Here is a 25,465-nt window from a genome sequence, read left to right as displayed (position 1 = left end):
AAAGAAGGTAGCAGTACAGAAAACAGAATGAGACTGAGGAAAAGGAGGAGATGTACTGCTAACCAGAGAGAGCAAAAAAGCCTGTATATCAGGAAAAAGGAGACAACAAAGCGCAGAAGAACCAGCACAGGCAGCTATGAACATGAGCGGAAGAGGCATAGAAATAACGAGAGCCATGATCTGGGGCAGCAGGTGAAACCAACAGCAGATGCATACCTGGAGGAGTACAGGAGCAGGAGGATGAAGGTTCCCAGGAAAAGGCGCAGAAGTGAGGAGGACTGCAGCCTGACCGCAAAACGATTCAGGAACCTTCTCCCCATGTCGGTGTCCTGCTTAAGGTTTCATTTTCAATTGGGACAAGGGAGCTTTGGAAAGGTCATGTTGGCCTCTGTTCCTTCCAAGGATTCTTTAATAGCGGTAAAAATGATACGCAAGAGATCTATGAAGTCTCTGCACATCATGAGAGAGAGGAGGATTCTGGAGGTAGCCAGGAACAGCCCGTTTCTATGCCACGGGTATGCAGCTTTCCAGACAGAGACCTGTGTGTTCCTCGCCATGGAGTTTATGGCTGGAGGAACCTTGGAGTCTTATATGGACAGTGTTGGCTACATGACACAGAACACAGCCGCATTCTACTCTGCAGAGCTGGTCTGTGGCATCCAATTCCTCCATTCCCAGGGCATCATTCATAGAGATCTGAAGCCGCAGAATGTCCTACTTGACCGTGAGGGCCATGTCAAGATCAGTGATTTTGGTCTTGCTGTAGAAGGTGTTTTTGGAAGCACAGTGAGAGGACATTGTGGAACACGTCTCTACATGGCCCCAGAAATATACTTAAAGAAGCAATATGGTGTTGCTGTCGACTGGTGGTCCTTCGGGGTTATTCTCTTCCGCATGCTTAATGGAACTTTTCCCTTCTTCACTGGCTACTGCAAGAAGGCAACCGTCCATTCTATTATCAATGGCAGGCCCAAATACACCAAGGCATTAAGCCAAGAAGCTGTGGATATACTGACTTGTCTGTTAAAGAAAGATCCTCAGCTTCGCCTCTGGATGACCGAATACATCAGGGAGCATCCGTTCTTTGACAGCATAAATTGGGAAGACATAGAGAGCCGGAGAATGCCGCCACCATACCAGAAGGCTGAAAGACCCAATCGCCGCTTCAAGAACATCCAACCCATACCACCAGTTTTGGAGATCACAGAGGACATTGCCTCTCCATCTAGTAAACAGAGCCTGTCTGACACCTCCTCTTTATTTAGTGATCAGAGCCCGGCCGGCGCGTCCTCTTCATCTAGTGACCAGAGCCTGTTCGGCTTCTCTTTTGTGACTCCAGACTGGATGTTTTGAAGATTTTGTCAGAGCGATTGTCAAGACTTTCCACATTTTTTGTCTCCAAGAAAGTCAAAAATAAAATTAACCCCCCCCCTAATTTTGGTTATAGTTTCCTTCCTGTTGTACAGTTACATGGTGCATATGACCTCACAATGCAGGCTCAGCCTGACATCATATGTTATGACCTTTCTTATGTGCAGATTGAAATGTCCCAAATACTGAATTTTAAAACTGAATTTTAAATATTCTTCTTGTATCCAGGAATTAATATTAAATCTTATGATATATGATTTTTAAAGGCTTCTTCTGGCAAAAGTTAACCAGATTTTTAAAATGAAATAAAAATTTAATCCTGGGACATATTTTCTTCAAACTATAAATGCAGTGTATTTGGTATGTGAAGTGATGGTATAATATATACTTTATTTCTCACATTTTGTCCTTGAAATTCAAACGCACTTCTTTTGGGCAGGGCCGGATGCTGAGGAATTTGGTGGCCTTTTTATGGAAATAAATAAAATAGACAGAATCTTAACTCCTCGGCATCTATGTGTACCGGATAAAGATGACACCGGTGCTCGGCAGATAATATAGGATAGAATTTTATGTGATGGGATTGGGAGTAATCAGTACACACAAAAAAGTCATCATCACAGGTCATAGCTGCAACCAGAGCACCACTTCCCAGCAGCTGGTGGTCCAACAAGAAAGCATGAAGATCTCTGAACATCACCTAGGTCTTCAACTACTGCCAACCAACCTGCATGTTGCTACGACTCAGAGGGCCATATATTAATGCTGATAAACATGTAGCTGTTACTAGACCAATGCTTCACAAGGAGGTAAAGGGTAGATTTTTTACTGTAGGGGTCCACAACTTCATCTAAGAGTTAGAAAGTTTACAACAACAGCACTGTGGCCTCCTAGTGCATGATGGATACTCTGCAGACCTGTATATAAAACCTTGTAGAGTAAAGATCTAGTTTGGTTACATCTGCGGTTATAACCAATGTGCATGATCTCTTTACGAATTAACCTACAATTAAAGAATAAAAACAAACAAAGAAATAGAAAGTTGGTAATTAAGATCCTCGGGTTAATATACTATATTCATTTTTTATAATGCAACTTTTTTAACATATTCACATTTTAGAATGGTCTGTATGGTAAAGACCTTAAATGCGCTGTCCCACTACACAAAAACATTAATTACACATTTAAGAAGCTTTGTTCGGTTTCTCACACAAGAACCGATCACTGTGCATGTGAAAACTACAGAGTCGTTACAGAATATATTTCAAATATGTCTTTCAAACAGTCTGGGATCTGATCCTTTTGTTTTAAGAGTGCCAAAAAAATGTATCAAGACATCGGTGTCCTAATGTGGTCAAGAACATTATTATCACTTATCTTCTGGAGGGTTTCTTTTTACCCAGATATCCAATATATCTGCTTGTATAAATATCCCTTACTTTCAATCCTAAAACACTGCCTACTGCATTACAGTCTTTTCCATTATGAAAGCTTTGCTGTAGCTCAGTGGCAGTTTTTAACCCCTTAATGACAAAGCCCGTACATGTACGGGCTCAAAATGCATTGTTTTCAATGGGTTTAGGGATCGCCCATTGTCCTTAAGGGGTTAAAACAAATGTATGTTACCTTTAACTGATTTGGAACACAATGAGAATAAACTGAACGAAAGGCGGTGAATATGTTTGTTATTGAATAGTTTTAATATGTAACAACCTAAAAACATTATGCAAAAACCAGCTACATTTATAGAAATTAACAATCCTGAAATAAATAAAACCGCAGAAGGGAGAAAACGCTACCCATGCTCTGTATCTGGGAAACCACCTGCAAGCACTCCTATTGTGACCTCATAGATCCCACAGTGAATTATGACATCATCCTGGAAGCATGCAGGTTGGTTGCACAGCATTCTATCTTCAGTGCAGTTGGGCGCTCGACACTTTCAGGCTGCTATTTCTTTAGTGAACTTGAAGTGTGGTTACCAACTACGTCAACAGCTACCAGAGAAGAAAAACTCACCAATCATTATGGCAGAGTGTTGTCTCTTCTCAGGACTAAGGTGGATTTTAAAGAAGTGCTGCCCCAGAAAACTACTCAAATATTTCAACAGGCTCAAAAAGACTTCCGATATCGTTCCAACACATAGCACAGGAGATGAAAACAGCGAGCTCTTGACAGACAGAACCTTTCTGCTGAAGCGAAAGAAAGAAGGTAGCAGTACAGAAAACAGAATGAGACTGAGGAAAAGGAGGAGATGTACTGCTAACCAGAGAGAGCAAAAACGCCTGTATATCAGGAAAAAGGAGACAACAAAGCGCAGAAGAACCAGCACAGGCAGCTATGAACATGAGCGGAAGAGGCATAGAAATAACGAGAGCCATGATCTGGGGCAGCAGGTGAAACCAACAGCAGATGCATACCTGGAGGAGTACAGGAGCAGGAGGATGAAGGTTCCCAGGAAAAGGCGCAGAAGTGAGGAGGACTGCAGCCTGACCGCAAAACGATTCAGGAACCTTCTCCCCATGTCGGTGTCCTGCTTAAGGTTTCATTTTCAATTGGGACAAGGGAGCTTTGGAAAGGTCATGTTGGCCTCTGTTCCTTCCAAGGATTCTTTAATAGCGGTAAAAATGATACGCAAGAGATCTATGAAGTCTCTGCACATCATGAGAGAGAGGAGGATTCTGGAGGTAGCCAGGAACAGCCCGTTTCTATGCCACGGGTATGCAGCTTTCCAGACAGAGACCTGTGTGTTCCTCGCCATGGAGTTTATGGCTGGAGGAACCTTGGAGTCTTATATGGACAGTGTTGGCTACATGACACAGAACACAGCCGCATTCTACTCTGCAGAGCTGGTCTGTGGCATCCAATTCCTCCATTCCCAGGGCATCATTCATAGAGATCTGAAGCCGCAGAATGTCCTACTTGACCGTGAGGGCCATGTCAAGATCAGTGATTTTGGTCTTGCTGTAGAAGGTGTTTTTGGAAGCACAGTGAGAGGACATTGTGGAACACGTCTCTACATGGCCCCAGAAATATACTTAAAGAAGCAATATGGTGTTGCTGTCGACTGGTGGTCCTTCGGGGTTATTCTCTTCCGCATGCTTAATGGAACTTTTCCCTTCTTCACTGGCTACTGCAAGAAGGCAACCGTCCATTCTATTATCAATGGCAGGCCCAAATACACCAAGGCATTAAGCCAAGAAGCTGTGGATATACTGACTTGTCTGTTAAAGAAAGATCCTCAGCTTCGCCTCTGGATGACCGAATACATCAGGGAGCAGCCGTTCTTTGACAGCATAAATTGGGAAGACATAGAGAGCCGGAGAATGCCGCCACCATACCAGAAGGCTGAAAGACCCAATCGCCGCTTCAAGAACATCCAACCCATACCACCAGTTTTGGAGATCACAGAGGACATTGCCTCTCCATCTAGTAAACAGAGCCTGTCTGACACCTCCTCTTTATTTAGTGATCAGAGCCCGGCCGGCGCGTCCTCTTCATCTAGTGACCAGAGCCTGTTCGGCTTCTCTTTTGTGACTCCAGACTGGATGTTTTGAAGATTTTGTTTGAGCGATTGTCAAGACTTTCCACATTTTTTGTCTCCAAGAAAGTCAAAAATAAAATTGACCCCCCCCCCTAATTTTGGTTATAGTTTCCTTCCTGTTGTACAGTTACATGGTGCATATGACCTCACAATGCAGGCTCAGCCTGACATCATATGTTATGACCTTTCTTATGTGCAGATTGAAATGTCCCAAATACTGAATTTTAAAACTGAATTTTAAATATTCTTCTTGTATCCAGGAATTAATATTAAATCTTATGATATATGATTTTTAAAGGCTTCTTCTGGCAAAAGTTAACCAGATTTTTAAAATGAAATAAAAATTTAATCCTGGGACATATTTTCTTCAAACTATAAATGCAGTGTATTTGGTATGTGAAGTGATGGTATAATATATACTTTATTTCTCACATTTTGTCCTTGAAATTCAAACGCACTTCTTTTGGGCAGGGCCGGATGCTGAGGAATTTGGTGGCCTTTTTATGGAAATAAATAAAATAGACAGAATCTTAACTCCTCGGCATCTATGTGTACCGGATAAAGATGACACCGGTGCTCGGCAGATAATATAGGATAGAATTTTATGTGATGGGATTGGGAGTAATCAGTACACACAAAAAAGTCATCATCACAGGTCATAGCTGCAACCAGAGCACCACTTCCCAGCAGCTGGTGGTCCAACAAGAAAGCATGAAGATCTCTGAACATCACCTAGGTCTTCAACTACTGCCAACCAACCTGCATGTTGCTACGACTCAGAGGGCCATATATTAATGCTGATAAACATGTAGCTGTTACTAGACCAATGCTTCACAAGGAGGTAAAGGGTAGATTTTTTACTGTAGGGGTCCACAACTTCATCTAAGAGTTAGAAAGTTTACAACAACAGCACTGTGGCCTCCTAGTGCATGATGGATACTCTGCAGACCTGTATATAAAACCTTGTAGAGTAAAGATCTAGTTTGGTTACATCTGCGGTTATAACCAATGTGCATGATCTCTTTACGAATTAACCTACAATTAAAGAATAAAAACAAACAAAGAAATAGAAAGTTGGTAATTAAGATCCTCGGGTTAATATACTATATTAATTTTTTATAATGCAACTTTTTTAACATATTCACATTTTAGAATGGTCTGTATGGTAAAGACCTTAAATGCGCTGTCCCACTACACAAAAACATTAATTACACATTTAAGAAGCTTTGTTCGGTTTCTCACACAAGAACCGATCACTGTGCATGTGAAAACTACAGAGTCGTTACAGAATATATTTCAAATATGTCTTTCAAACAGTCTGGGATCTGATCCTTTTGTTTTAAGAGTGCCAAAAAAATGTATCAAGACATCGGTGTCCTAATGTGGTCAAGAACATTATTATCACTTATCTTCTGGAGGGTTTCTTTTTACCCAGATATCCAATATATCTGCTGGTATAAATATCCCTTACTTTCAATCCTAAAACACTGCCTACTGCATTACAGTCTTTTCCATTATGAAAGCTTTGCTGTAGCTCAGTGGCAGTTTTTAACCCCTTAATGACAAAGCCCGTACATGTACGGGCTCAAAATGCATTGTTTTCAATGGGTTTAGGGATCGCCCATTGTCCTTAAGGGGTTAAAACAAATGTATGTTACCTTTAACTGATTTGGAACACAATGAGAATAAACTGAACGAAAGGCGGTGAATATGTTTGTTATTGAATAGTTTTAATATGTAACAACCTAAAAACATTATGCAAAAACCAGCTACATTTATAGAAATTAACAATCCTGAAATAAATAAAACCGCAGAAGGGAGAAAACGCTACCCATGCTCTGTATCTGGGAAACCACCTGCAAGCACTCCTATTGTGACCTCATAGATCCCACAGTGAATTATGACATCATCCTGGAAGCATGCAGGTTGGTTGCACAGCATTCTATCTTCAGTGCAGTTGGGCGCTCGACACTTTCAGGCTGCTATTTCTTTAGTGAACTTGAAGTGTGGTTACCAACTACGTCAACAGCTACCAGAGAAGAAAAACTCACCAATCATTATGGCAGAGTGTTGTCTCTTCTCAGGACTAAGGTGGATTTTAAAGAAGTGCTGCCCCAGAAAACTACTCAAATATTTCAACAGGCTCAAAAAGACTTCCGATATCATTCCAACACATAGCACAGGAGATGAAAACAGCGAGCTCTTGACAGACAGAACCTTTCTGCTGAAGCGAAAGAAAGAAGGTAGCAGTACAGAAAACAGAATGAGACTGAGGAAAAGGAGGAGATGTACTGCTAACCAGAGAGAGCAAAAACGCCTGTATATCAGGAAAAAGGAGACAACAAAGCGCAGAAGAACCAGCACAGGCAGCTATGAACATGAGCGGAAGAGGCATAGAAATAACGAGAGCCATGATCTGGGGCAGCAGGTGAAACCAACAGCAGATGCATACCTGGAGGAGTACAGGAGCAGGAGGATGAAGGTTCCCAGGAAAAGGCGCAGAAGTGAGGAGGACTGCAGCCTGACCGCAAAACGATTCAGGAACCTTCTCCCCATGTCGGTGTCCTGCTTAAGGTTTCATTTTCAATTGGGACAAGGGAGCTTTGGAAAGGTCATGTTGGCCTCTGTTCCTTCCAAGGATTCTTTAATAGCGGTAAAAATGATACGCAAGAGATCTATGAAGTCTCTGCACATCATGAGAGAGAGGAGGATTCTGGAGGTAGCCAGGAACAGCCCGTTTCTATGCCACGGGTATGCAGCTTTCCAGACAGAGACCTGTGTGTTCCTCGCCATGGAGTTTATGGCTGGAGGAACCTTGGAGTCTTATATGGACAGTGTTGGCTACATGACACAGAACACAGCCGCATTCTACTCTGCAGAGCTGGTCTGTGGCATCCAATTCCTCCATTCCCAGGGCATCATTCATAGAGATCTGAAGCCGCAGAATGTCCTACTTGACCGTGAGGGCCATGTCAAGATCAGTGATTTTGGTCTTGCTGTAGAAGGTGTTTTTGGAAGCACAGTGAGAGGACATTGTGGAACACGTCTCTACATGGCCCCAGAAATATACTTAAAGAAGCAATATGGTGTTGCTGTCGACTGGTGGTCCTTCGGGGTTATTCTCTTCCGCATGCTTAATGGAACTTTTCCCTTCTTCACTGGCTACTGCAAGAAGGCAACCGTCCATTCTATTATCAATGGCAGGCCCAAATACACCAAGGCATTAAGCCAAGAAGCTGTGGATATACTGACTTGTCTGTTAAAGAAAGATCCTCAGCTTCGCCTCTGGATGACCGAATACATCAGGGAGCATCCGTTCTTTGACAGCATAAATTGGGAAGACATAGAGAGCCGGAGAATGCCGCCACCATACCAGAAGGCTGAAAGACCCAATCGCCGCTTCAAGAACATCCAACCCATACCACCAGTTTTGGAGATCACAGAGGACATTGCCTCTCCATCTAGTAAACAGAGCCTGTCTGACACCTCCTCTTTATTTAGTGATCAGAGCCCGGCCGGCGCGTCCTCTTCATCTAGTGACCAGAGCCTGTTCGGCTTCTCTTTTGTGACTCCAGACTGGATGTTTTGAAGATTTTGTCAGAGCGATTGTCAAGACTTTCCACATTTTTTGTCTCCAAGAAAGTCAAAAATAAAATTAACCCCCCCCCTAATTTTGGTTATAGTTTCCTTCCTGTTGTACAGTTACATGGTGCATATGACCTCACAATGCAGGCTCAGCCTGACATCATATGTTATGACCTTTCTTATGTGCAGATTGAAATGTCCCAAATACTGAATTTTAAAACTGAATTTTAAATATTCTTCTTGTATCCAGGAATTAATATTAAATCTTATGATATATGATTTTTAAAGGCTTCTTCTGGCAAAAGTTAACCAGATTTTTAAAATGAAATAAAAATTTAATCCTGGGACATATTTTCTTCAAACTATAAATGCAGTGTATTTGGTATGTGAAGTGATGGTATAATATATACTTTATTTCTCACATTTTGTCCTTGAAATTCAAACGCACTTCTTTTGGGCAGGGCCGGATGCTGAGGAATTTGGTGGCCTTTTTATGGAAATAAATAAAATAGACAGAATCTTAACTCCTCGGCATCTATGTGTACCGGATAAAGATGACACCGGTGCTCGGCAGATAATATAGGATAGAATTTTATGTGATGGGATTGGGAGTAATCAGTACACACAAAAAAGTCATCATCACAGGTCATAGCTGCAACCAGAGCACCACTTCCCAGCAGCTGGTGGTCCAACAAGAAAGCATGAAGATCTCTGAACATCACCTAGGTCTTCAACTACTGCCAACCAACCTGCATGTTGCTACGACTCAGAGGGCCATATATTAATGCTGATAAACATGTAGCTGTTACTAGACCAATGCTTCACAAGGAGGTAAAGGGTAGATTTTTTACTGTAGGGGTCCACAACTTCATCTAAGAGTTAGAAAGTTTACAACAACAGCACTGTGGCCTCCTAGTGCATGATGGATACTCTGCAGACCTGTATATAAAACCTTGTAGAGTAAAGATCTAGTTTGGTTACATCTGCGGTTATAACCAATGTGCATGATCTCTTTACGAATTAACCTACAATTAAAGAATAAAAACAAACAAAGAAATAGAAAGTTGGTAATTAAGATCCTCGGGTTAATATACTATATTCATTTTTTATAATGCAACTTTTTTAACATATTCACATTTTAGAATGGTCTGTATGGTAAAGACCTTAAATGCGCTGTCCCACTACACAAAAACATTAATTACACATTTAAGAAGCTTTGTTCGGTTTCTCACACAAGAACCGATCACTGTGCATGTGAAAACTACAGAGTCGTTACAGAATATATTTCAAATATGTCTTTCAAACAGTCTGGGATCTGATCCTTTTGTTTTAAGAGTGCCAAAAAAATGTATCAAGACATCGGTGTCCTAATGTGGTCAAGAACATTATTATCACTTATCTTCTGGAGGGTTTCTTTTTACCCAGATATCCAATATATCTGCTGGTATAAATATCCCTTACTTTCAATCCTAAAACACTGCCTACTGCATTACAGTCTTTTCCATTATGAAAGCTTTGCTGTAGCTCAGTGGCAGTTTTTAACCCCTTAATGACAAAGCCCGTACATGTACGGGCTCAAAATGCATTGTTTTCAATGGGTTTAGGGATCGCCCATTGTCCTTAAGGGGTTAAAACAAATGTATGTTACCTTTAACTGATTTGGAACACAATGAGAATAAACTGAACGAAAGGCGGTGAATATGTTTGTTATTGAATAGTTTTAATATGTAACAACCTAAAAACATTATGCAAAAACCAGCTACATTTATAGAAATTAACAATCCTGAAATAAATAAAACCGCAGAAGGGAGAAAACGCTACCCATGCTCTGTATCTGGGAAACCACCTGCAAGCACTCCTATTGTGACCTCATAGATCCCACAGTGAATTATGACATCATCCTGGAAGCATGCAGGTTGGTTGCACAGCATTCTATCTTCAGTGCAGTTGGGCGCTCGACACTTTCAGGCTGCTATTTCTTTAGTGAACTTGAAGTGTGGTTACCAACTACGTCAACAGCTACCAGAGAAGAAAAACTCACCAATCATTATGGCAGAGTGTTGTCTCTTCTCAGGACTAAGGTGGATTTTAAAGAAGTGCTGCCCCAGAAAACTACTCAAATATTTCAACAGGCTCAAAAAGACTTCCGATATCGTTCCAACACATAGCACAGGAGATGAAAACAGCGAGCTCTTGACAGACAGAACCTTTCTGCTGAAGCGAAAGAAAGAAGGTAGCAGTACAGAAAACAGAATGAGACTGAGGAAAAGGAGGAGATGTACTGCTAACCAGAGAGAGCAAAAACGCCTGTATATCAGGAAAAAGGAGACAACAAAGCGCAGAAGAACCAGCACAGGCAGCTATGAACATGAGCGGAAGAGGCATAGAAATAACGAGAGCCATGATCTGGGGCAGCAGGTGAAACCAACAGCAGATGCATACCTGGAGGAGTACAGGAGCAGGAGGATGAAGGTTCCCAGGAAAAGGCGCAGAAGTGAGGAGGACTGCAGCCTGACCGCAAAACGATTCAGGAACCTTCTCCCCATGTCGGTGTCCTGCTTAAGGTTTCATTTTCAATTGGGACAAGGGAGCTTTGGAAAGGTCATGTTGGCCTCTGTTCCTTCCAAGGATTCTTTAATAGCGGTAAAAATGATACGCAAGAGATCTATGAAGTCTCTGCACATCATGAGAGAGAGGAGGATTCTGGAGGTAGCCAGGAACAGCCCGTTTCTATGCCACGGGTATGCAGCTTTCCAGACAGAGACCTGTGTGTTCCTCGCCATGGAGTTTATGGCTGGAGGAACCTTGGAGTCTTATATGGACAGTGTTGGCTACATGACACAGAACACAGCCGCATTCTACTCTGCAGAGCTGGTCTGTGGCATCCAATTCCTCCATTCCCAGGGCATCATTCATAGAGATCTGAAGCCGCAGAATGTCCTACTTGACCGTGAGGGCCATGTCAAGATCAGTGATTTTGGTCTTGCTGTAGAAGGTGTTTTTGGAAGCACAGTGAGAGGACATTGTGGAACACGTCTCTACATGGCCCCAGAAATATACTTAAAGAAGCAATATGGTGTTGCTGTCGACTGGTGGTCCTTCGGGGTTATTCTCTTCCGCATGCTTAATGGAACTTTTCCCTTCTTCACTGGCTACTGCAAGAAGGCAACCGTCCATTCTATTATCAATGGCAGGCCCAAATACACCAAGGCATTAAGCCAAGAAGCTGTGGATATACTGACTTGTCTGTTAAAGAAAGATCCTCAGCTTCGCCTCTGGATGACCGAATACATCAGGGAGCATCCGTTCTTTGACAGCATAAATTGGGAAGACATAGAGAGCCGGAGAATGCCGCCACCATACCAGAAGGCTGAAAGACCCAATCGCCGCTTCAAGAACATCCAACCCATACCACCAGTTTTGGAGATCACAGAGGACATTGCCTCTCCATCTAGTAAACAGAGCCTGTCTGACACCTCCTCTTTATTTAGTGATCAGAGCCCGGCCGGCGCGTCCTCTTCATCTAGTGACCAGAGCCTGTTCGGCTTCTCTTTTGTGACTCCAGACTGGATGTTTTGAAGATTTTGTCAGAGCGATTGTCAAGACTTTCCACATTTTTTGTCTCCAAGAAAGTCAAAAATAAAATTAACCCCCCCCCTAATTTTGGTTATAGTTTCCTTCCTGTTGTACAGTTACATGGTGCATATGACCTCACAATGCAGGCTCAGCCTGACATCATATGTTATGACCTTTCTTATGTGCAGATTGAAATGTCCCAAATACTGAATTTTAAAACTGAATTTTAAATATTCTTCTTGTATCCAGGAATTAATATTAAATCTTATGATATATGATTTTTAAAGGCTTCTTCTGGCAAAAGTTAACCAGATTTTTAAAATGAAATTAAAATTTAATCCTGGGACATATTTTCTTCAAACTATAAATGCAGTGTATTTGGTATGTGAAGTGATGGTATAATATATACTTTATTTCTCACATTTTGTCCTTGAAATTCAAACGCACTTCTTTTGGGCAGGGCCGGATGCTGAGGAATTTGGTGGCCTTTTTATGGAAATAAATAAAATAGACAGAATCTTATGTGTACCGGATAAAGATGACACCGGTGCTCGGCAGATAATATAGGATAGAATTTTATGTGATGGGATTGGGAGTAATCAGTACACACAAAAAAGTCATCATCACAGGTCATAGCTGCAACCAGAGCACCACTTCCCAGCAGCTGGTGGTCCAACAAGAAAGCATGAAGATCTCTGAACATCACCTAGGTCTTCAACTACTGCCAACCAACCTGCATGTTGCTACGACTCAGAGGGCCATATATTAATGCTGATAAACATGTAGCTGTTACTAGACCAATGCTTCACAAGGAGGTAAAGGGTAGATTTTTTACTGTAGGGGTCCACAACTTCATCTAAGAGTTAGAAAGTTTACAACAACAGCACTGTGGCCTCCTAGTGCATGATGGATACTCTGCAGACCTGTATATAAAACCTTGTAGAGTAAAGATCTAGTTTGGTTATATCTGCGGTTATAACCAATGTGCATGATCTCTTTACGAATTAACCTACAATTAAAGAATAAAAACAAACAAAGAAATAGAAAGTTGGTAATTAAGATCCTCGGGTTAATATACTATATTCATTTTTTATAATGCAACTTTTTTAACATATTCACATTTTAGAATGGTCTGTATGGTAAAGACCTTAAATGCGCTGTCCCACTACACAAAAACATTAATTACACATTTAAGAAGCTTTGTTCGGTTTCTCACACAAGAACCGATCACTGTGCATGTGAAAACTACAGAGTCGTTACAGAATATATTTCAAATATGTCTTTCAAACAGTCTGGGATCTGATCCTTTTGTTTTAAGAGTGCCAAAAAAATGTATCAAGACATCGGTGTCCTAATGTGGTCAAGAACATTATTATCACTTATCTTCTGGAGGGTTTCTTTTTACCCAGATATCCAATATATCTGCTGGTATAAATATCCCTTACTTTCAATCCTAAAACACTGCCTACTGCATTACAGTCTTTTCCATTATGAAAGCTTCGCTGTAGCTCAGTGGCAGTTTTTAACCCCTTAATGACAAAGCCCGTACATGTACGGGCTCAAAATGCATTGTTTTCAATGGGTTTAGGGATCGCCCATTGTCCTTAAGGGGTTAAAACAAATGTATGTTACCTTTAACTGATTTGGAACACAATGAGAATAAACTGAACGAAAGGCGGTGAATATGTTTGTTATTGAATAGTTTTAATATGTAACAACCTAAAAACATTATGCAAAAACCAGCTACATTTATAGAAATTAACAATCCTGAAATAAATAAAACCGCAGAAGGGAGAAAACGCTACCCATGCTCTGTATCTGGGAAACCACCTGCAAGCACTCCTATTGTGACCTCATAGATCCCACAGTGAATTATGACATCATCCTGGAAGCATGCAGGTTGGTTGCACAGCATTCTATCTTCAGTGCAGTTGGGCGCTCGACACTTTCAGGCTGCTATTTCTTTAGTGAACTTGAAGTGTGGTTACCAACTACGTCAACAGCTACCAGAGAAGAAAAACTCACCAATCATTATGGCAGAGTGTTGTCTCTTCTCAGGACTAAGGTGGATTTTAAAGAAGTGCTGCCCCAGAAAACTACTCAAATATTTCAACAGGCTCAAAAAGACTTCCGATATCGTTCCAACACATAGCACAGGAGATGAAAACAGCGAGCTCTTGACAGACAGAACCTTTCTGCTGAAGCGAAAGAAAGAAGGTAGCAGTACAGAAAACAGAATGAGACTGAGGAAAAGGAGGAGATGTACTGCTAACCAGAGAGAGCAAAAACGCCTGTATATCAGGAAAAAGGAGACAACAAAGCGCAGAAGAACCAGCACAGGCAGCTATGAACATGAGCGGAAGAGGCATAGAAATAACGAGAGCCATGATCTGGGGCAGCAGGTGAAACCAACAGCAGATGCATACCTGGAGGAGTACAGGAGCAGGAGGATGAAGGTTCCCAGGAAAAGGCGCAGAAGTGAGGAGGACTGCAGCCTGACCGCAAAACGATTCAGGAACCTTCTCCCCATGTCGGTGTCCTGCTTAAGGTTTCATTTTCAATTGGGACAAGGGAGCTTTGGAAAGGTCATGTTGGCCTCTGTTCCTTCCAAGGATTCTTTAATAGCGGTAAAAATGATACGCAAGAGATCTATGAAGTCTCTGCACATCATGAGAGAGAGGAGGATTCTGGAGGTAGCCAGGAACAGCCCGTTTCTATGCCACGGGTATGCAGCTTTCCAGACAGAGACCTGTGTGTTCCTCGCCATGGAGTTTATGGCTGGAGGAACCTTGGAGTCTTATATGGACAGTGTTGGCTACATGACACAGAACACAGCCGCATTCTACTCTGCAGAGCTGGTCTGTGGCATCCAATTCCTCCATTCCCAGGGCATCATTCATAGAGATCTGAAGCCGCAGAATGTCCTACTTGACCGTGAGGGCCATGTCAAGATCAGTGATTTTGGTCTTGCTGTAGAAGGTGTTTTTGGAAGCACAGTGAGAGGACATTGTGGAACACGTCTCTACATGGCCCCAGAAATATACTTAAAGAAGCAATATGGTGTTGCTGTCGACTGGTGGTCCTTCGGGGTTATTCTCTTCCGCATGCTTAATGGAACTTTTCCCTTCTTCACTGGCTACTGCAAGAAGGCAACCGTCCATTCTATTATCAATGGCAGGCCCAAATACACCAAGGCATTAAGCCAAGAAGCTGTGGATATACTGACTTGTCTGTTAAAGAAAGATCCTCAGCTTCGCCTCTGGATGACCGAATACATCAGGGAGCATCCGTTCTTTGACAGCATAAATTGGGAAGACATAGAGAGCCGGAGAATGCCGCCACCATACCAGAAGGCTGAAAGACCCAATCGCCGCTTCAAGAACATCCAACCCATACCACCAGTTTTGGAGATCACAGAGGACATTGCCTCTCCATCTAGTAAACAGAGCCTGTCTGACACCTCCTCTTTATTTAGTGATCAGAGCCCGGCCGGCGCGTCCTCTTCATCTAGTGACCAGAGCCTGTTCGGCTTCTCTTTTGTGACTCCAGACTGGATGTTTTGAAGATTTTGTCAGAGCGATTGTCAAGACTTTCCACATTTTTTGTCTCCAAGAAAGTCAAAAATAAAATTAACCCCCCCCCTAATTTTGGTTATAGTTTCCTTCCTGTTGTACAGTTACATGGTGCATATGACCTCACAATGCAGGCTCAGCCTGACATCATATGTTATGACCTTTCTTATGTGCAGATTGAAATGTCCCAAATACTGAATTTTAAAACTGAATTTTAAATATTCTTCTTGTATCCAGGAATTAATATTAAATCTTATGATATATGATTTTTAAAGGCTTCTTCTGGCAAAAGTTAACCAGATTTTTAAAATGAAATTAAAATTTAATCCTGGGACATATTTTCTTCAAACTATAAATGCAGTGTATTTGGTATGTGAAGTGATGGTATAATATATACTTTATTTCTCACATTTTGTCCTTGAAATTCAAACGCACTTCTTTTGGGCAGGGCCGGATGCTGAGGAATTTGGTGGCCTTTTTATGGAAATAAATAAAATAGACAGAATCTTATGTGTACCGGATAAAGATGACACCGGTGCTCGGCAGATAATATAGGATAGAATTTTATGTGATGGGATTGGGAGTAATCAGTACACACAAAAAAGTCATCATCACAGGTCATAGCTGCAACCAGAGCACCACTTCCCAGCAGCTGGTGGTCCAACAAGAAAGCATGAAGATCTCTGAACATCACCTAGGTCTTCAACTACTGCCAACCAACCTGCATGTTGCTACGACTCAGAGGGCCATATATTAATGCTGATAAACATGTAGCTGTTACTAGACCAATGCTTCACAAGGAGGTAAAGGGTAGATTTTTTACTGTAGGGGTCCACAACTTCATCTAAGAGTTAGAAAGTTTACAACAACAGCACTGTGGCCTCCTAGTGCATGATGGATACTCTGCAGACCTGTATATAAAACCTTGTAGAGTAAAGATCTAGTTTGGTTATATCTGCGGTTATAACCAATGTGCATGATCTCTTTACGAATTAACCTACAATTAAAGAATAAAAACAAACAAAGAAATAGAAAGTTGGTAATTAAGATCCTCGGGTTAATATACTATATTCATTTTTTATAATGCAACTTTTTTAACATATTCACATTTTAGAATGGTCTGTATGGTAAAGACCTTAAATGCGCTGTCCCACTACACAAAAACATTAATTACACATTTAAGAAGCTTTGTTCGGTTTCTCACACAAGAACCGATCACTGTGCATGTGAAAACTACAGAGTCGTTACAGAATATATTTCAAATATGTCTTTCAAACAGTCTGGGATCTGATCCTTTTGTTTTAAGAGTGCCAAAAAAATGTATCAAGACATCGGTGTCCTAATGTGGTCAAGAACATTATTATCACTTATCTTCTGGAGGGTTTCTTTTTACCCAGATATCCAATATATCTGCTGGTATAAATATCCCTTACTTTCAATCCTAAAACACTGCCTACTGCATTACAGTCTTTTCCATTATGAAAGCTTCGCTGTAGCTCAGTGGCAGTTTTTAACCCCTTAATGACAAAGCCCGTACATGTACGGGCTCAAAATGCATTGTTTTCAATGGGTTTAGGGATCGCCCATTGTCCTTAAGGGGTTAAAACAAATGTATGTTACCTTTAACTGATTTGGAACACAATGAGAATAAACTGAACGAAAGGCGGTGAATATGTTTGTTATTGAATAGTTTTAATATGTAACAACCTAAAAACATTATGCAAAAACCAGCTACATTTATAGAAATTAACAATCCTGAAATAAATAAAACCGCAGAAGGGAGAAAACGCTACCCATGCTCTGTATCTGGGAAACCACCTGCAAGCACTCCTATTGTGACCTCATAGATCCCACAGTGAATTATGACATCATCCTGGAAGCATGCAGGTTGGTTGCACAGCATTCTATCTTCAGTGCAGTTGGGCGCTCGACACTTTCAGGCTGCTATTTCTTTAGTGAACTTGAAGTGTGGTTACCAACTACGTCAACAGCTACCAGAGAAGAAAAACTCACCAATCATTATGGCAGAGTGTTGTCTCTTCTCAGGACTAAGGTGGATTTTAAAGAAGTGCTGCCCCAGAAAACTACTCAAATATTTCAACAGGCTCAAAAAGACTTCCGATATCGTTCCAACACATAGCACAGGAGATGAAAACAGCGAGCTCTTGACAGACAGAACCTTTCTGCTGAAGCGAAAGAAAGAAGGTAGCAGTACAGAAAACAGAATGAGACTGAGGAAAAGGAGGAGATGTACTGCTAACCAGAGAGAGCAAAAACGCCTGTATATCAGGAAAAAGGAGACAACAAAGCGCAGAAGAACCAGCACAGGCAGCTATGAACATGAGCGGAAGAGGCATAGAAATAACGAGAGCCATGATCTGGGGCAGCAGGTGAAACCAACAGCAGATGCATACCTGGAGGAGTACAGGAGCAGGAGGATGAAGGTTCCCAGGAAAAGGCGCAGAAGTGAGGAGGACTGCAGCCTGACCGCAAAACGATTCAGGAACCTTCTCCCCATGTCGGTGTCCTGCTTAAGGTTTCATTTTCAATTGGGACAAGGGAGCTTTGGAAAGGTCATGTTGGCCTCTGTTCCTTCCAAGGATTCTTTAATAGCGGTAAAAATGATACGCAAGAGATCTATGAAGTCTCTGCACATCATGAGAGAGAGGAGGATTCTGGAGGTAGCCAGGAACAGCCCGTTTCTATGCCACGGGTATGCAGCTTTCCAGACAGAGACCTGTGTGTTCCTCGCCATGGAGTTTATGGCTGGAGGAACCTTGGAGTCTTATATGGACAGTGTTGGCTACATGACACAGAACACAGCCGCATTCTACTCTGCAGAGCTGGTCTGTGGCATCCAATTCCTCCATTCCCAGGGCATCATTCATAGAGATCTGAAGCCGCAGAATGTCCTACTTGACCGTGAGGGCCATGTCAAGATCAGTGATTTTGGTCTTGCTGTAGAAGGTGTTTTTGGAAGCACAGTGAGAGGACATTGTGGAACACGTCTCTACATGGCCCCAGAAATATACTTAAAGAAGCAATATGGTGTTGCTGTCGACTGGTGGTCCTTCGGGGTTATTCTCTTCCGCATGCTTAATGGAACTTTTCCCTTCTTCACTGGCTACTGCAAGAAGGCAACCGTCCATTCTATTATCAATGGCAGGCCCAAATACACCAAGGCATTAAGCCAAGAAGCTGTGGATATACTGACTTGTCTGTTAAAGAAAGATCCTCAGCTTCGCCTCTGGATGACCGAATACATCAGGGAGCATCCGTTCTTTGACAGCATAAATTGGGAAGACATAGAGAGCCGGAGAATGCCGCCACCATACCAGAAGGCTGAAAGACCCAATCGCCGCTTCAAGAACATCCAACCCATACCACCAGTTTTGGAGATCACAGAGGACATTGCCTCTCCATCTAGTAAACAGAGCCTGTCTGACACCTCCTCTTTATTTAGTGATCAGAGCCCGGCCGGCGCGTCCTCTTCATCTAGTGACCAGAGCCTGTTCGGCTTCTCTTTTGTGACTCCAGACTGGATGTTTTGAAGATTTTGTCAGAGCGATTGTCAAGACTTTCCACATTTTTTGTCTCCAAGAAAGTCAAAAATAAAATTAACCCCCCCCCCTAATTTTGGTTATAGTTTCCTTCCTGTTGTACAGTTACATGGTGCATATGACCTCACAATGCAGGCTCAGCCTGACATCATATGTTATGACCTTTCTTATGTGCAGATTGAAATGTCCCAAATACTGAATTTTAAAACTGAATTTTAAATATTCTTCTTGTATCCAGGAATTAATATTAAATCTTATGATATATGATTTTTAAAGGCTTCTTCTGGCAAAAGTTAACCAGATTTTTAAAATGAAATTAAAATTTAATCCTGGGACATATTTTCTTCAAACTATAAATGCAGTGTATTTGGTATGTGAAGTGATGGTATAATATATACTTTATTTCTCACATTTTGTCCTTGAAATTCAAACGCACTTCTTTTGGGCAGGGCCGGATGCTGAGGAATTTGGTGGCCTTTTTATGGAAATAAATAAAATAGACAGAATCTTAACTCCTCGGCATCTATGTGTACCGGATAAAGATGACACCGGTGCTCGGCAGATAATATAGGATAGAATTTTATGTGATGGGATTGGGAGTAATCAGTACACACAAAAAAGTCATCATCACAGGTCATAGCTGCAACCAGAGCACCACTTCCCAGCAGCTGGTGGTCCAACAAGAAAGCATGAAGATCTCTGAACATCACCTAGGTCTTCAACTACTGCCAACCAACCTGCATGTTGCTACGACTCAGAGGGCCATATATTAATGCTGATAAACATGTAGCTGTTACTAGACCAATGCTTCACAAGGAGGTAAAGGGTAGATTTTTTACTGTAGGGGTCCACAACTTCATCTAAGAGTTAGAAAGTTTACAACAACAGCACTGTGGCCTCCTAGTGCATGATGGATACTCTGCAGACGTGTATATAAAACCTTGTAGAGTAAAGATCTAGTTTGGTTACATCTGCGGTTATAACCAATGTGCATGATCTCTTTACGAATTAACCTACAATTAAAGAATAAAAACAAACAAAGAAATAGAAAGTTGGTAATTAAGATCCTCGGGTTAATATACTATATTCATTTTTTATAATGCAACTTTTTTAACATATTCACATTTTAGAATGGTCTGTATGGTAAAGACCTTAAATGCGCTGTCCCACTACACAAAAACATTAATTACACATTTAAGAAGCTTTGTTCGGTTTCTCACACAAGAACCGATCACTGTGCATGTGAAAACTACAGAGTCGTTACAGAATATATTTCAAATATGTCTTTCAAACAGTCTGGGATCTGATCCTTTTGTTTTAAGAGTGCCAAAAAAATGTATCAAGACATCGGTGTCCTAATGTGGTCAAGAACATTATTATCACTTATCTTCTGGAGGGTTTCTTTTTACCCAGATATCCAATATATCTGCTGGTATAAATATCCCTTACTTTCAATCCTAAAACACTGCCTACTGCATTACAGTCTTTTCCATTATGAAAGCTTTGCTGTAGCTCAGTGGCAGTTTTTAACCCCTTAATGACAAAGCCCGTACATGTACGGGCTCAAAATGCATTGTTTTCAATGGGTTTAGGGATCGCCCATTGTCCTTAAGGGGTTAAAACAAATGTATGTTACCTTTAACTGATTTGGAACACAATGAGAATAAACTGAACGAAAGGCGGTGAATATGTTTGTTATTGAATAGTTTTAATATGTAACAACCTAAAAACATTATGCAAAAACCAGCTACATTTATAGAAATTAACAATCCTGAAATAAATAAAACCGCAGAAGGGAGAAAACGCTACCCATGCTCTGTATCTGGGAAACCACCTGCAAGCACTCCTATTGTGACCTCATAGATCCCACAGTGAATTATGACATCATCCTGGAAGCATGCAGGTTGGTTGCACAGCATTCTATCTTCAGTGCAGTTGGGCGCTCGACACTTTCAGGCTGCTATTTCTTTAGTGAACTTGAAGTGTGGTTACCAACTACGTCAACAGCTACCAGAGAAGAAAAACTCACCAATCATTATGGCAGAGTGTTGTCTCTTCTCAGGACTAAGGTGGATTTTAAAGAAGTGCTGCCCCAGAAAACTACTCAAATATTTCAACAGGCTCAAAAAGACTTCCGATATCGTTCCAACACATAGCACAGGAGATGAAAACAGCGAGCTCTTGACAGACAGAACCTTTCTGCTGAAGCGAAAGAAAGAAGGTAGCAGTACAGAAAACAGAATGAGACTGAGGAAAAGGAGGAGATGTACTGCTAACCAGAGAGAGCAAAAACGCCTGTATATCAGGAAAAAGGAGACAACAAAGCGCAGAAGAACCAGCACAGGCAGCTATGAACATGAGCGGAAGAGGCATAGAAATAACGAGAGCCATGATCTGGGGCAGCAGGTGAAACCAACAGCAGATGCATACCTGGAGGAGTACAGGAGCAGGAGGATGAAGGTTCCCAGGAAAAGGCGCAGAAGTGAGGAGGACTGCAGCCTGACCGCAAAACGATTCAGGAACCTTCTCCCCATGTCGGTGTCCTGCTTAAGGTTTCATTTTCAATTGGGACAAGGGAGCTTTGGAAAGGTCATGTTGGCCTCTGTTCCTTCCAAGGATTCTTTAATAGCGGTAAAAATGATACGCAAGAGATCTATGAAGTCTCTGCACATCATGAGAGAGAGGAGGATTCTGGAGGTAGCCAGGAACAGCCCGTTTCTATGCCACGGGTATGCAGCTTTCCAGACAGAGACCTGTGTGTTCCTCGCCATGGAGTTTATGGCTGGAGGAACCTTGGAGTCTTATATGGACAGTGTTGGCTACATGACACAGAACACAGCCGCATTCTACTCTGCAGAGCTGGTCTGTGGCATCCAATTCCTCCATTCCCAGGGCATCATTCATAGAGATCTGAAGCCGCAGAATGTCCTACTTGACCGTGAGGGCCATGTCAAGATCAGTGATTTTGGTCTTGCTGTAGAAGGTGTTTTTGGAAGCACAGTGAGAGGACATTGTGGAACACGTCTCTACATGGCCCCAGAAATATACTTAAAGAAGCAATATGGTGTTGCTGTCGACTGGTGGTCCTTCGGGGTTATTCTCTTCCGCATGCTTAATGGAACTTTTCCCTTCTTCACTGGCTACTGCAAGAAGGCAACCGTCCATTCTATTATCAATGGCAGGCCCAAATACACCAAGGCATTAAGCCAAGAAGCTGTGGATATACTGACTTGTCTGTTAAAGAAAGATCCTCAGCTTCGCCTCTGGATGACCGAATACATCAGGGAGCATCCGTTCTTTGACAGCATAAATTGGGAAGACATAGAGAGCCGGAGAATGCCGCCACCATACCAGAAGGCTGAAAGACCCAATCGCCGCTTCAAGAACATCCAACCCATACCACCAGTTTTGGAGATCACAGAGGACATTGCCTCTCCATCTAGTAAACAGAGCCTGTCTGACACCTCCTCTTTATTTAGTGATCAGAGCCCGGCCGGCGCGTCCTCTTCATCTAGTGACCAGAGCCTGTTCGGCTTCTCTTTTGTGACTCCAGACTGGATGTTTTGAAGATTTTGTCAGAGCGATTGTCAAGACTTTCCACATTTTTTGTCTCCAAGAAAGTCAAAAATAAAATTAACCCCCCCCCTAATTTTGGTTATAGTTTCCTTCCTGTTGTACAGTTACATGGTGCATATGACCTCACAATGCAGGCTCAGCCTGACATCATATGTTATGACCTTTCTTATGTGCAGATTGAAATGTCCCAAATACTGAATTTTAAAACTGAATTTTAAATATTCTTCTTGTATCCAGGAATTAATATAAAATCTTATGATATATGATTTTTAAAGGCTTCTTCTGGCAAAAGTTAACCAGATTTTTAAAATGAAATTAAAATTTAATCCTGGGACATATTTTCTTCAAACTATAAATGCAGTGTATTTGGTATGTGAAGTGATGGTATAATATATACTTTATTTCTCACATTTTGTCCTTGAAATTCAAACGCACTTCTTTTGGGCAGGGCCGGATGCTGAGGAATTTGGTGGCCTTTTTATGGAAATAAATAAAATAGACAGAATCTTAACTCCTCGGCATCTATGTGTACCGGATAAAGATGACACCGGTGCTCGGCAGATAATATAGGATAGAATTTTATGTGATGGGATTGGGAGTAATCAGTACACACAAAAAAGTCATCATCACAGGTCATAGCTGCAACCAGAGCACCACTTCCCAGCAGCTGGTGGTCCAACAAGAAAGCATGAAGATCTCTGAACATCACCTAGGTCTTCAACTACTGCCAACCAACCTGCATGTTGCTACGACTCAGAGGGCCATATATTAATGCTGATAAACATGTAGCTGTTACTAGACCAATGCTTCACAAGGAGGTAAAGGGTAGATTTTTTACTGTAGGGGTCCACAACTTCATCTAAGAGTTAGAAAGTTTACAACAACAGCACTGTGGCCTCCTAGTGCATGATGGATACTCTGCAGACCTGTATATAAAACCTTATAGAGTAAAGATCTAGTTTGGTTACATCTGCGGTTATAACCAATGTGCATGATCTCTTTACGAATTAACCTACAATTAAAGAATAAAAACAAACAAAGAAATAGAAAGTTGGTAATTAAGATCCTCGGGTTAATATACTATATTAATTTTTTATAATGCAACTTTTTTAACATATTCACATTTTAGAATGGTCTGTATGGTAAAGACCTTAAATGCGCTGTCCCACTACACAAAAACATTAATTACACATTTAAGAAGCTTTGTTCGGTTTCTCACACAAGAACCGATCACTGTGCATGTGAAAACTACAGAGTCGTTACAGAATATATTTCAAATATGTCTTTCAAACAGTCTGGGATCTGATCCTTTTGTTTTAAGAGTGCCAAAAAAATGTATCAAGACATCGGTGTCCTAATGTGGTCAAGAACATTATTATCACTTATCTTCTGGAGGGTTTCTTTTTACCCAGATATCCAATATATCTGCTGGTATAAATATCCCTTACTTTCAATCCTAAAACACTGCGTACTGCATTACAGTCTTTTCCATTATGAAAGCTTCGCTGTAGCTCAGTGGCAGTTTTTAACCCCTTAATGACAAAGCCCGTACATGTACGGGCTCAAAATGCATTGTTTTCAATGGGTTTAGGGATCGCCCATTGTCCTTAAGGGGTTAAAACAAATGTATGTTACCTTTAACTGATTTGGAACACAATGAGAATAAACTGAACGAAAGGCGGTGAATATGTTTGTTATTGAATAGTTTTAATATGTAACAACCTAAAAACATTATGCAAAAACCAGCTACATTTATAGAAATTAACAATCCTGAAATAAATAAAACCGCAGAAGGGAGAAAACGCTACCCATGCTCTGTATCTGGGAAACCACCTGCAAGCACTCCTATTGTGACCTCATAGATCCCACAGTGAATTATGACATCATCCTGGAAGCATGCAGGTTGGTTGCACAGCATTCTATCTTCAGTGCAGTTGGGCGCTCGACACTTTCAGGCTGCTATTTCTTTAGTGAACTTGAAGTGTGGTTACCAACTACGTCAACAGCTACCAGAGAAGAAAAACTCACCAATCATTATGGCAGAGTGTTGTCTCTTCTCAGGACTAAGGTGGATTTTAAAGAAGTGCTGCCCCAGAAAACTACTCAAATATTTCAACAGGCTCAAAAAGACTTCCGATATCGTTCCAACACATAGCACAGGAGATGAAAACAGCGAGCTCTTGACAGACAGAACCTTTCTGCTGAAGCGAAAGAAAGAAGGTAGCAGTACAGAAAACAGAATGAGACTGAGGAAAAGGAGGAGATGTACTGCTAACCAGAGAGAGCAAAAACGCCTGTATATCAGGAAAAAGGAGACAACAAAGCGCAGAAGAACCAGCACAGGCAGCTATGAACATGAGCGGAAGAGGCATAGAAATAACGAGAGCCATGATCTGGGGCAGCAGGTGAAACCAACAGCAGATGCATACCTGGAGGAGTACAGGAGCAGGAGGATGAAGGTTCCCAGGAAAAGGCGCAGAAGTGAGGAGGACTGCAGCCTGACCGCAAAACGATTCAGGAACCTTCTCCCCATGTCGGTGTCCTGCTTAAGGTTTCATTTTCAATTGGGACAAGGGAGCTTTGGAAAGGTCATGTTGGCCTCTGTTCCTTCCAAGGATTCTTTAATAGCGGTAAAAATGATACGCAAGAGATCTATGAAGTCTCTGCACATCATGAGAGAG

Source organism: Sceloporus occidentalis, unplaced genomic scaffold, assembly GCF_023333645.1.
Source record: "Sceloporus occidentalis isolate IW3139 unplaced genomic scaffold, rSceOcc1.0.p SCAF_85, whole genome shotgun sequence".
In the NCBI taxonomy this organism is placed as follows: Eukaryota; Metazoa; Chordata; class Lepidosauria; order Squamata; family Phrynosomatidae; genus Sceloporus; species Sceloporus occidentalis.
The sequence above is the reverse complement of the archived record's forward strand: the minus strand, read 5'-3'. Positions refer to the sequence as shown.